A 12,859-nucleotide genomic window follows, 5' to 3' on the forward strand; every position below is an offset into this window, starting at 1 on the left:
TTTTGTAAAGGATTTCACCGTTACATTGCCTTTGAAGTTTCACCGGAGTGACTTAGAATAGCAGCCTGCTTCACAGAGAGCAGTGGGTATCTTTCCCTATTGTGCAGGCAGGCAGGTTACCCTGTGCACACGAGTCTTGTTTGTGGGGAGAACACGGTTCGGTTCTTTTATTACTTAAGCAAAAATAACAAATAATTATCCTGCTGTAAAAGGGATACTGATAATTATAGCTTGCCAGGCATGTTGTATAAGAAGATAGGAAAGACAAAGTGTTCGTGTCAGCAAACCCCAAAACAGAATACTTCTGCAGACTGAAATACACGCCCACATCTAAAGTTCACACCACTGAAACCCTAAAAATTTCAAGGCTGAATGAGACTATATGGTTACAGTATATTAGAGAAAAAGAGAGAGAGAGAGAGAGAGAGAGAGAGAGAGAGAGAGAGAGAGAGAGAGAATTCATTTTGTGAACCCAATCTAATCAGGTATTAGTTAATTAGAATCTATTAAGTTGGACATATATAGAGAAGTTTCAAAAAAAATCTGTACAAATCCCTGCCTTGTTTTGATGACATCATTTTGTGTGTTTTTTTGTTGTTTTGTTTTGTTTTTTGTTAATCCTCACCCAATATTTTTTCATTGATTTTTAGGGAGAGTGGAAGAGAGAGGGAAAGACACAGAGAGAAACATCAATGTGAGAGAAACACATCAATTGGTTGCCTCCTGCACGAGCCCTGACCAAGGCCCGGGCCAGGGAGGAGCCTGCAACCAAGGTACGTGCCCTTGACCGGAATTGAACCCAGGACCCTTTGGTCCGCAGGCCAACACTCTATCTGCTGAGCCAAACCGGTTAGGGCTGATGACATCATTTTGAATGTAATATTTATGACATTTGAAAGTTGAGATCATGCCTGTGAGTCATTCAGCTTTGCATCTACTGGTATGAGGCTATCTTTTTTGGAGCTGAGTAACTGTATAATTAAATTGCTATTTAAAGGAAGAATAACAACATTAAAAAGTCAAATATTAACTCAAGTGAGCATGGTAAAGAAGGTCTGATATTTGTATTTTAAGAGGACACCACAGTAAATTTAGAGCATTAATATTAACTATATAATTTGCTGTTGTATTAATATTGAACTCAAGCAGAAATATTTATTAGCCTTAAATGTTTTTTAAGTTTTTTTATGATCAGTAAAGTAGGAGTATCTGCCAGTTAGTATCCTATATAATAAAAGGCTAATATGCAAATCGACTGAATGTCGGAACGACCGGTCACTATGATGTGCACTGACCACCAGGGGGCAGACACTCAATGAAGGAGCTGCCCCCTGGTGGTCAGTGCGCCCCCACAGGGTGAGTGCCACTCAGCCATGGCTGGTGAGCACAGTGGCGGTGGCGGGAGCCTCTCCTGCCTCCGTGGCAGCGCTAAGGATGTCCCGTGGGGGAGCTGGCCTAAGTCATCAGTCAAACATCCCCCGGGGGCTCCCAGACTGCAAGAGGGTGCAGGCTGGGCTGAGGAACCCCCTCCCCCCCAGTGCACAAATTTCGTGCACTGGGCCTCTAGTAAGAAAATAATCACAAAACTCATCCACTCACAAATATTTCTTATGTTACACTATACATATCCAAGGTCCATTTCTAAGTAGGTGGCGTTCTACTTTCAAATAAGAGTTAGGAACTGTATAAACATTATATACAATTTGACATTTACAACAGTTTAAAGAATTGAGGGATGTTCTGAATATTTAATATTTTTTTATTCCAGTATCTGAAGAAATATGTGCTTAAATACAGGGAGAAACAACTGTTTCATTGACTAAGATGAATTAGCAAAGCAATAATATAAAATTTTATCCCAGGGTCACTCCATACCTAACAGATTTTGAAATATGGTAGATTATCCCCGCCCCCTCCCCCCCCCATTGCAAGTCTTCAATGTAATATCATATAGGTGCCTTATACAGTGGTGTGTTCCATCATTGGATCCTAATCAGTCTGGTATCCTTTTACTTTACTGCTTGAACCTATTTGTATTTCTAGCTATCGCCTGCTTATTCCCTTTGCTATCTGAAATCCTCTAACATGTCCACTCCACTTATTGCCACATTTCTTACCTGTCCTACTCTCTTCTTAGCATTTTACTAGATTTCTTTTTCACCCTACCACTTGCTAAAAATGTTTTTTGGAGAGATCTCCTTTGCTAATCTTGTTAAATAATTGAATGGTTGCCTCTTGGCAATATCAACCAATAATTGAATCGTTTCTAAAACACAGATGACTTATATCGATTTGCATATAAATATTTCTGCTTGAGTTCAATATTAATACAACAGCAAATGATATAGTTAATATTAATGCTCTACATTTACTGTGGTGTCCTCTTAAAATACAGATATCAGATCTTCTTTACCATGCTCACTAAGTTGAATGACTCTCTTTGGTACAGCAATGATGCAATAGAAATAATATTGAAAACTTGATTTTAGTCTTGGTCTGCCACCCACAGCTGACTGTGAAACCTCTGACAAGTTATAAAACACCAAAAGACTGACCAAGATTAAATACTGTACACATATGAAAAAAGGTATTATTAGTGGCCACACATCTCTCCTTGAAACCTCTTTTTTATTAGATTCTGCAATACTCACTTGTCCTGTTTTTCATTATTGCCCTTGCTAGCTTTTCCTCATCCAGCCACCCTACCATTGGCCTATCCCAAGACACTTGTTTTGCTTATGTTTGAGAAGCTCATCCATTTCAGTTAAAGATTAATCTTTCTAAAACACAGATGACTTATATCTTACCTAAAACCTCCAAGAAATCCCTGTTATAATAGCATAAATATATTTTCTTCCAACTAGGATTCCAAGCCCTCTGTCTTATGCCCCAACCTATATTTCCAGCTCTATCTGCCACAATTCCTTGTGTGCCAAACACTTGCAGTTCTCATGGACCCATCCTCTGCTACTTCTATGCTTTTGTTTCTGTTATTTTCTCAGTTTCTTCTGCTTCTGTCTCTCATCCTCTGCTTAAATACTATGCTCTCCTGAATAATTGAAATTTAACATAATCTTTCTTGACCTGTACTTTTTTTCCTGCGCTTTTAACCTAAGCTTTGTGCTATAATTAACTGCCATCCCAAATAAGCTCTTGAAGTCAGGGAGAGTGTTTCAGGCATTTTTCTTTTAACAGGGTCTAAGTAGACAGGGTATAATTCAGTATCTAATATATAGTAGCAAATGATGAAAAAGTCAAAATGAATATTCTGAATTATTTTGTTTCATTATAGGAAGATTTTCTTTTCACTGCTTGGGCCTAAATGTTTTGAAAATTTTAAATTCTAAACAAAGTTAATATTTACCAAATTAATTTAGATTTTAGTATTAACACCATAAATTAATTAACATAACCACTGGGTCAATGATTTTTTTTTTTTTAGTAACAGCTATGTTGAGATATAATTCACATACAAAAATTCACCATTTTACCTGATACAATTCATGGATTTTTAGTTTATTCACAGAGCTATACAACCATCTCCACTATCTAATTTTAGAACATTTTAATCACCCCCCCGCAAAGAAACCCCATATGCATTAGCAATCACTCTTCATTTTCACCTTATATGAACCATAGACAATCAATAATTTAGTAATACAAGCAAAAATAAAATGTGCAAACCTTACATTTCTCTCCCAGGACATAGCTACATTAAGTAAGGTACAACTTGCTGGGAAATGCATATCTGTTTTTCCAAAATTTGTAATAGATAGACTCTGTGGCATTTAAAGTTTGCTATTACTGGATTCCTTGCTATCCAAAATAGAAATTTGTCTTATTTTCATAGAATAAACAGCTGTTTATTAGACTTCTCCTATTCAATTTTGTAAAGAACTATTCCCAACCCTCCTACAGACTAAGCAATCAAAGCTATTTGAGAAGTAATAAATAAATATATATAAAGGCGATTTCCCCCATTGCACAATAACCATGTTTTAGACCTATAATATCTAAAGAGTATAGAAATAGTTTTCTAAATTGCAAGTGCTTACTATCTATTTCTTGACCCCAAATGCTTTTAACTTGAGGCTCTTTGGCTCCAAGGCAATATGTAAATGGGACCCAGCTTTTGTACAAATAAAAGTAAAATCTTCATGGGCATGAATCCAAAGCTTTCATTCAATTTTATAAAGAATCTATCACAGCCCAGTTGGTATTGCTCAGTGGTTGGCGTCGACCTATGAACCGGAAGGTCATGGTTCGATTCTCAGTCAGGGCACATGCCCAGGTTGCAGGCTCAATCTGTAGTGTGGGGTGTGCAAGAGGCAGCTGATCAGTGATTCTCATCATTGATGTTTCTATCTCTCTCTCCCTTCCTCTCTGAAATCAATAAAAATTATATATATTAAAAAATAAAAGCTTATCACACACACAAAAGAGCTAAAGACTAGGTTTTCTGAGAAGAGAAAACAATCATAAATTACTAGGAAAAAATACTTGGGTTTATTTTGTATCACTTATGGAGGTTTAAGCCTATACAATTAAAACAACATTTAAACTAACAGTTACCATAAGCTAAGATCTTATAAACAATATTCTTTTTAAAAAACTAATATAGTGACAGTCAAAATAATCAGGGTTATACCAATGGGATTAATTATATATTATATAGCAGTTATCTCTCAAACTGTGATCCTCAGATTACCGTCTAAGGATTCATACGGAGTGCTTGTGAGGCGGTAGATTCCCGGACCCACTCCAGACCTCTGCAGTCAGAATGCCTGGATTGGAACCCAGGACTCTGAATTTATAACCAGGATCCCAGATGGTAGTGATGTCGCCCATGTCTGGAAAGTGCTTATAGAACATAATAAATGGGAACGCTCTTAAATGTTTTGGCAAACCTTCCCTACCCGATTCATTGAGTTGTATAACAATAACAGTACCATGTGACAAACATTGAAAATTTGTCAGACCCCTTGTAAGTAACTTTCTCTAACTTATCTCTAGCCCTTCAAATTGTTCTATAAGAAAGTAGATATTATGATCTATAATTTATGGATGAAGAAATTAGGGCCCAATGAAATTGAATAACTTGCTACACAGAGGTCTGGTTGGCTCCAAAGTCTGTCTTTCTCTCTGTTGAGCAGCTTCTTACTCTAACCACTTCGCTGGTTCCCATTGTAAGAAACATTTTTTTTTATATGAGTCTAACAGCCCTAGTCAGCACCCATCAAAATCCATGGTCATCAACACAATTACAGATTTATAATGAACAAAGTATAACACATGAGCCTCTCTTGCTAAGCACAGCGGTCTGACACTTTTCTAAAAGAAGCTTCCAGAGGTAACACTTTACAGGCAGGAATAGTGTGACTGAGAAAATTGCTCCCAGTTGTTATAATTTAACAAGCAGAGAATATAAAGGAAAACCCAAAAGTGACCTTAAAACCAGTCTGTACCATTATCCCCCCCCCCAAAAAAAAAGGAAAAGGTAAATAAAAACATCAAAAGAGAAAACATCTCTGTGTAACCTACAAAGGAGCTAGAAGATAGGTCTGTTGGGCTTTTTTGAAACATGAGTTTTGATAAGAATTTTGCCTAACAGCGATGGCTCTGAAATGTGTGCCATAGCACTTGAAGTAAGCTTCATTTTATTCAGTACTTTCACTGGGCACCGACAATGAAATTATTCATTTTAAAAATATCCTGACAAACATCTCTGCTTTATAGACTTCTACTTGAAAAGAGATCGAACCTTTTGCCAGTATAGTAAGTATAACATAAACTATTCCTGAAATTTTGAGAGTGACAATAAAACACATTTTATAGTTATTATTATAGTTGTATTTTTTTTAAAAAATAAGTTTGCATTTCAGTTATGTATGAAGTCTTCAGATTAAGAAATTTAACTGGACTTTTAAGGAGGCTTTATTACAATAATAATGATTTCTTTTAAAATATCTTCACAGATTTTTTTTTTTGAGGAAAAGGATCTTAATTATTAATTAATTATTTAAGAGAAAATGACTATTCATTTGTATGATGCTCAAAACCAGTTCTCTGGGAAATTGGAAGCCAGAAATTTCCCCTGGGTCTGTTGTGGCTGAGCTTCTCAGCTGGCGTATAATGGCTATTCCTTGTGGTCCCATTGGAAACTGTGTTTTCAGTAGGCAGCTATATAGCAAATAATTTGTTAAGTGAATGAGCTATTACTGGACATTTATAATTACACTGAAACTTTAGAGACGATTAGATGATGCTACACAGGATCAATACTGTGTTTGAGAACATGGTGAAGAACGGATGGTAGATGTCTTTTGTGATGATAGTGCCTGGGCTCCTTGAAGGCATAAAAAAATCACATCAGGACAAGTTTCAAAGGGAATTTTATTTAAGGACAGAGAAGCTTATAACTTTCTTCTGAAGTTAAATGTTCTTATCTTTTGTTCTAGCAGAAGTTATGTTTGTTTTTTTAATGAATAATTTAGTAGAAATCTGCATTCCAGATTTTAGTGTTAAAGTTGTATCGGGATCTCATGAATCCATCTATACTTTATTATGATGGCTTTCAGTCAGTTTCTGAGGCGACGGCTAAAATTAACTTCTATTAGACCAGGGCCTCATCATCCCACTGCCACGCCCAGTGTAGTCACTAGGAGATCTCCAAAGAACCAGTGAGAGGAGGTTAAGGGCTTGAGGCAGACTTGCTGTGCAGAGGGGAAAGCTATGCAGTTCCTGCGAAGTAAGTAGAGTCCCCAAAAACAAGAGGCAAAGAGAAAGTCAGGAATGGCTTCCAGTCTCGTATTTTAAACTATTTTTTCTCCTCTTTTCTTTAGCTGCATGAGTTTGCTTTTAGCTGAATGAGTCTGTTTGGCATTGCATTAAAAAATAGGATAGTCCGGCCGGAGTGGTTCAGTGGTTGAGCGTCAACCTATGAACCAGGAGGTCAGGGCACATGCTCGTGTTGCAGGCTCAATCCTCAGTAGGGGGCATGGAGGAGGCAGCCAATCAATGATTCTCTCTCATTATTAATGTTTGTATCTCTTGCTCCCTCTCCCTTCCCCTCTGACATCAATAGAAATATCTTTTATTTAAAAAAAGGTTAGATGTGGGATAGAAACTAAAATCATAAATAAATTAAGTAAAGCAAAACAAAGGCACTGTACTGCAGGATCTGTACTCCCTCACTAAGAAGGTAATTCTAAACCCTTAAAGTGAAACTCCTGCTCACGGTGAAGTAATGCCAGTCACTCAATGGGGAGGAGGCACACACAGAGCAGGCTGTTGGCCCTCATTGCTGGGAGATCCCAGAGAGATGGGGGCAGTCCTGGGGGTGAGGGAGAGTAGCCCCAGGAGCGGAGTTAGAGCACTCTAAGACCCCAAATGGGACTTTTTGTAATGTAACTACCGGGAGCCACACACACAAAATCATACATTTTTAAGTCGCAATAATTGTTTAAACACTGTTCATTGGCCCAGAGTAGCTCTAAAAACCATTCTCCGGGTACGAGGGTGAAACCCTACCTCTGAAGCAAACATCTGTGCCTGTAAATACCAAAGGTGGTGACTAGTCCCAGGGGAGGCCAGGGGAGGCCAGGGGAGGCCAGGGAGGCCGGAGGAACCCAAGCAAGGCGACAGCCCTCAAGTGCCTTTGGAACAACAGTAATTAGAGCAGCTGGAATAGTTGCAACTTCATTGACTTACTTGCTGTTTTTTTAATTTATTATTGTTGTTGTTGTTTTTTAGTTTAGATTTTAATCTCATTTTCATGTGGTTTTTGTATAAGTCAGGCACCATGTGGCTTCATTATAGACCTGAAGTGGCTACTAGGAGCTTTAGATAAACGCCTTTTGGGACCTGCATTGCTGGCTTCTGTCCCTTCCTCCCTGGGCCCCTCCTGCGCTGATTTCTGCACTCTGCCCTCCTCCATTCCCACTGTCTGTGTGCTTAAATTGAAGCCAATTAAATAAAGCATAATAATAGAGCACCGTTCTGAAAAGAGCACAAAGAAGGGGAATTGCATGGCCACCGTGGCTACTGACAGAATAATAGAAGCAAGGGAAAACATTTTAAAGGGCTCCCCAGCAGACATCTGCCTCCTCCTTTGCCTCCTATTGATAGGGAGGCAAGCCTTTTATTTTTTTCTTTATTTTTTGTTTGTTACCAGTATCTCTCTATGCCAAGTTCTCCCCTTTGGTTTGATGGAATCTCAATGATACATCCTTATGTGTCTTAATATTTCTAAGCTACTAATGGGAGAATTATTGGATTATGTATGCATGAATATTGTTATGGAATTTCCAGAATACCTGGGAGCATTAAAATAGTGGATCCAGATATATTTTAAGGCTAGAGTTCACTTTGATATATCCTCTCAGCCAGCAAGTAATACTCTCCCTCAACTAAGAAATCTTCACTTCTTAAAATGGGTCACTTATGGCAATTTCTTTGGTTATAAAGTGCTGGCTGCCACTGTAAAGAAAATAACTTGGGGAGGAACAGAGATATTTCAAATTAGCCTTAAGAAGGGGGAGGGGTGGGTGTTAGCTCAGTCCTCACTGCCCTAATTGAGTTATCACTTGTTGCCTCTTGAACAATATGCAGCAAAAGATGAAGGACCTGAGTCAGCTGGAGATCACCCTTAATTGTAAACTCTTCCCCAGTGAGTTGATGAAATCCTTCTGCTTCTAGAGCCTTCAGCTCTTCGGGCTAAAAGTAGATTTGCTAGAATTTCATTTTTCCGGTCAGATGACTGCAGCACAGCGTGTATTTCCCCCTCTCTGATGGAGTCCTCTTTTTCTGTGTGCTCTCCTTTTCAAATTCTCCAGCAGACAGGAATGTCATCCTCACAGGGTGTGGGCGCTCAGGCAGAGAACATCACCTGTCGGCTGAATTCTAACTTCTTTAGACCACAGCTGGAATTTGAGTGCTCACATTGACCTCAAAAATAGCCTGGTGCTCTGTCACCCCGGTTCAGCTAAATGCCTTCTCCATGAAATCTCTGTATTCCCTGCAGGTTGACAGATGGTGCCCAGCAGGTGAACTTGGGGCTATGAGCGAACGAGATGCTTTCTTTCTCGGGCACAATCCTTCTCAAAGACATCCCATGTCCTAAGAACTTACAGAAGCTGCTAAGCAAAACTGAAGAGAAGAGTTGAAGCTAAGAAACCATGCATTGGCATGAACTTTGCTGAAGTTAATACATAGTCTCTTCACAAGGGTATAAAGTAGTGCCCCATGGTGAAGAAACACAGTTTGAAGGCTGATATTGACATACCACGATTTTCCACAATTGTCAAAGCACTTTTCTACAGATTATTTTATTTCATTCTTGCAGCACTCTGTAAGGGAAATCTCACTAATAATCTCCATTTTCCTAGTGATAATACTGAAGATGCAAAAAGTTGGAAGGTCTGCCCAATAGATTACAGCCAGAAGGTGATACGCTAGGATTCCAACACAGCTTCCAAATCCAACGTTTTTGTTATTTGTTTTTCAAAGATCTGATTTAATTAAATTATAGTCAGAATGATTAGGGAAATAAAGTGTTATCATTCTTTCATTTATCCATGCATTTAACCTTTACTAATCACTCACTTTCAAATCAGGGTAACAGTAAACCAGGTAGATAAGGTGATTCACTGCTTGGAGCAGAGGCGTTCATGTACACAAAACTAAAGCATCAGCACACTTTTCCATTTTCTGTAGTACCTAACCTTAGTTTTTTTTATTAATTTGATGAATAGTTACTGAACAAGTACCACCAGGCAGGGAGTGTAGCAGTAACACAAAAGAAAATGGCCCTGCCTTTCTAAAGTTTACAGATTAGTTGGGGTGGGGAAGACATGAAACAAACAAATAAATAATACACAGTGCTGCTGATGGTACAGGGAATTAGGAATAGGAGTAAAAATTGCTAACACTTCTTGAGAAAATTTGATAACATGGCCAGCCTTATTTGAAATGCACTGCCAGCTCTTATATGGCTTAACATCTTTTGCCCTTCATTTGTATTTATTTTTTAACCCAAAATACTATGAAACAAAGAATTCACATATTTGATAGAAACCAATGGCTTCTAGGATTGGAATAAATTAGTAAAAAAAGGTTAGGGATGTGAATTTCTTTCCATTTCAATGAGCCTTAATTAACAATACAAGGTAGTTCATATGAACGCCAAATAAATGCTTGAAACAAAAATCATATGCCAGTGGACAGAGAGACATTTCTAGAGGTAGTTGGCAGGACCTCATTGAGAAAAGAGCTTCAATTCAACTAAAAGCTGACAAACCTAGAAGGGAATGGAGGGAGGGTTGGAGGAGGAGACAGGAGAGAGGAAGCGAAGAAAAAATGGAAAGAAGGGGAATTTGTAGAAGAAGAAAAGAAAAATATGAGGATGAAATGAAAAAGGCAATTCATAGGTCTACAAAAGAACTCGCCAAAGAACATGTGAGGGTTTGTGATAGTATACAAAGTTGGGAATAAAGTTGAAAAAGTAGGGTGCAGTCATGGTATAGAAGTCCTTGATTTTGGCTTGGAAATTTGATTTTTTTTCATTCAGATAAGTTTTGTGACATCCTCAATTTCTTCTCCTTATACTATGTGAATCTGCATTAACTTATTCGCCCATTTTAAAAGTGGTCAGTATTTGTATGAAAATTAGAAGCAAATGAGCAGATGGCCTTCCATCAAGCAAAGAAGTGTTATTTCTTCATATATATTCTGAATCTGAGCAGAAAACAGCAGTGTAATATACAACTAAGTGAAAACACTGACACATGTGCCCCTTTGCTGCCCGAGATTCTCTATTTGCAGTGCCAATCTTATCTAATAAAAGGGTAATATGCAAATTAACCATCACTCCATCACAAAGATGGTGGCGCCCATAGTGGCCAGGGTGCTGGACGCTGGCAGCGTCGCCCCGGCGATGGGCCCCAGCATCCCGCGCGCCTCGGCCCGTGGAGGGAGGGTGGGTGGGCGGGCCTCTGGGGTGCGGGACGCTGGTGTTGTTGCAGGCTGGGCTGAGAGAACCCCCCCCCCCCCCGTGCACAAATTTCGTGCACTGGGCCTCAAGTTCATTTATAAACTAAAATATACATTTATTTATATTTCTATATTTTTTAAAATAGGTTTTTATTGATTTCAGAGAAAGGAAGGGAGAGAGAGATAGAAACATCAATGATGAGAAAATCATTGATTGATCAGCTGCCTTCCGCGCCCCCCGCCCCCCCACCATCCCCCATACTGGGGATCCAGCCCACAACCCAGGCATATGCCCTGACCTAGACTGTGACCTCCTGGTTCATGGGTCAATGCTCAAAAGCTGAGCCACACCGGCTGGGCTATATTTATATGTTCTCAGAGTCCACATGTATTAACAATTTAGCAAAATAAGATTTTAACTGATATCACCGAGTATTATTTCTTTTCAACTCTTTTCGAAAAGTAAGCATTTAAGCACGACCCTAATGTACTACTGTACATATCATGCTTCTCACTCTTGCAATCGAGATTTTTATTGTTCAACAAATCTCTATTTACCTACCTCTCTGTCCATCCCTTGCATTTAGGCAGAGCCATGTGGTTAGTTGAGCCCAGTGGCTGTGAGAGGAGGTGATGTGTGTCACCTCTGTGTTAAAGCATTTGAGAGCCAGTGCACAGCTCTTGCGTGTCTCCCTCCTGCTGCAGTAATCCTGAGGCCCTGAGTTGAGCCACAAGAAGACTATATCCCAGGTGTTGGGTCACTGCATGGGAGAAAGAAGGTAGGCTGGAGAATTACCCTGCTCATATCAGGATTTGTATGAGCAGGATATAAGCCTTTTTTATATAAAGACTCTGAGACGTAAACCTGACTTTTCTGACTAATTCAATCCTTTAACTTTCACCTATTTGTATCCTTCTTTACTGCCTTGAACTATATTGAGATGCTTTGAACAAGACTGGATTATTTGTGCTAAATCGGCTTAATGCAGTCTGCTAGTCCTTGGCAATAGCCTGAAGTAGCAGGTTTGGGGATGAAATGGGAAAACTCAATCTTACCTAGATTCTCTGGACAACTTGAGATCATATGTTTTGAATAGGGCTTTTGTTCAGTGTCCTTATTTCTTTCAAATGTATATTTTGAAGCAGTTTCCTTGGCAAGAAACATAATGTTCTCCTGAAAAGAAGCCCCAAGAAAGAAATATCTCTTTTCAACTGTCAGTGGTTTTGCCTCATGGTGACTTTCAGCTACTAATAAATAAGCAGTGATCACGAGCTGCTTCTAAACCTCTTGTGGAATAGAAGTGGTTTAGCAGCATGTTCGACTAGATGATTTTATGGTGGTCACTGCTCTAGTTAAGACTGCTTGCGTGGTGGATATTTTCCCGAGTATCAGCAATTCCGTTCTCGGTAGTTGAAGTCTTGTTGTTCTGGACAAGTGCACTGAATTACAGGAACTGTTCAAAGCCTCGCAGAGCAGATTGATAGAGGATGTAGAGAACAACGTTATTATTGTTTATTTGAGAGCTCATCAAGTAGGCTAATGCTATCCAATGAGGTTATGTTTAGCTCTTCAGAATCCCAGCAACTTCAAGTATCTGTTTAGCTTATCTGACAAGTCTATCAAAACATGAAAAATAACCAAATGTTTCAAAGGTTAATGAAAAGTATATCCTGTCCCTATCAACCTAGGGAAGATTTTGTCTTGACTTTGTTGCTTAATTAATTAAACAAAAACCATACGTTAGCAATATTTTCTTCACAAGATTCTAAAATAAATGTATCATTCTAACTTTAATGCCATAGGCATCACATAACTTGCAATTAAATATGCCAACATCCAAACATGTATTATATGCAACCTAATTTCATC

General features: G+C 38.8%; 1 protein-coding gene across 18 annotated transcripts in view; it reads left to right on the forward strand.

Annotated features, from left to right (window-relative positions):
* Positions 1-12,859, forward strand: part of MAP2 (microtubule associated protein 2) — a 238,807-nt gene that overhangs the window by 138,969 nt on the left and 86,979 nt on the right. For 4 of the 18 annotated variants that reach the window (XM_080667401.1, XM_080667402.1, XM_080667393.1 and 1 more), the window contains one exon: positions 651-773. The exons of the other annotated variants lie outside the window; for them this stretch is intronic. The gene's annotated coding sequence lies outside the window, so the exon portion shown is untranslated. The remainder of the gene's footprint in view (positions 1-650; positions 774-12,859) is intronic. 18 annotated transcript variants of the gene reach the window in all.

The sequence above is a fragment of the Plecotus auritus genome (assembly GCF_963455305.1).
Source record: "Plecotus auritus genome assembly, chromosome: 5".
NCBI lineage: Eukaryota > Metazoa > Chordata > Mammalia > Chiroptera > Vespertilionidae > Plecotus > Plecotus auritus.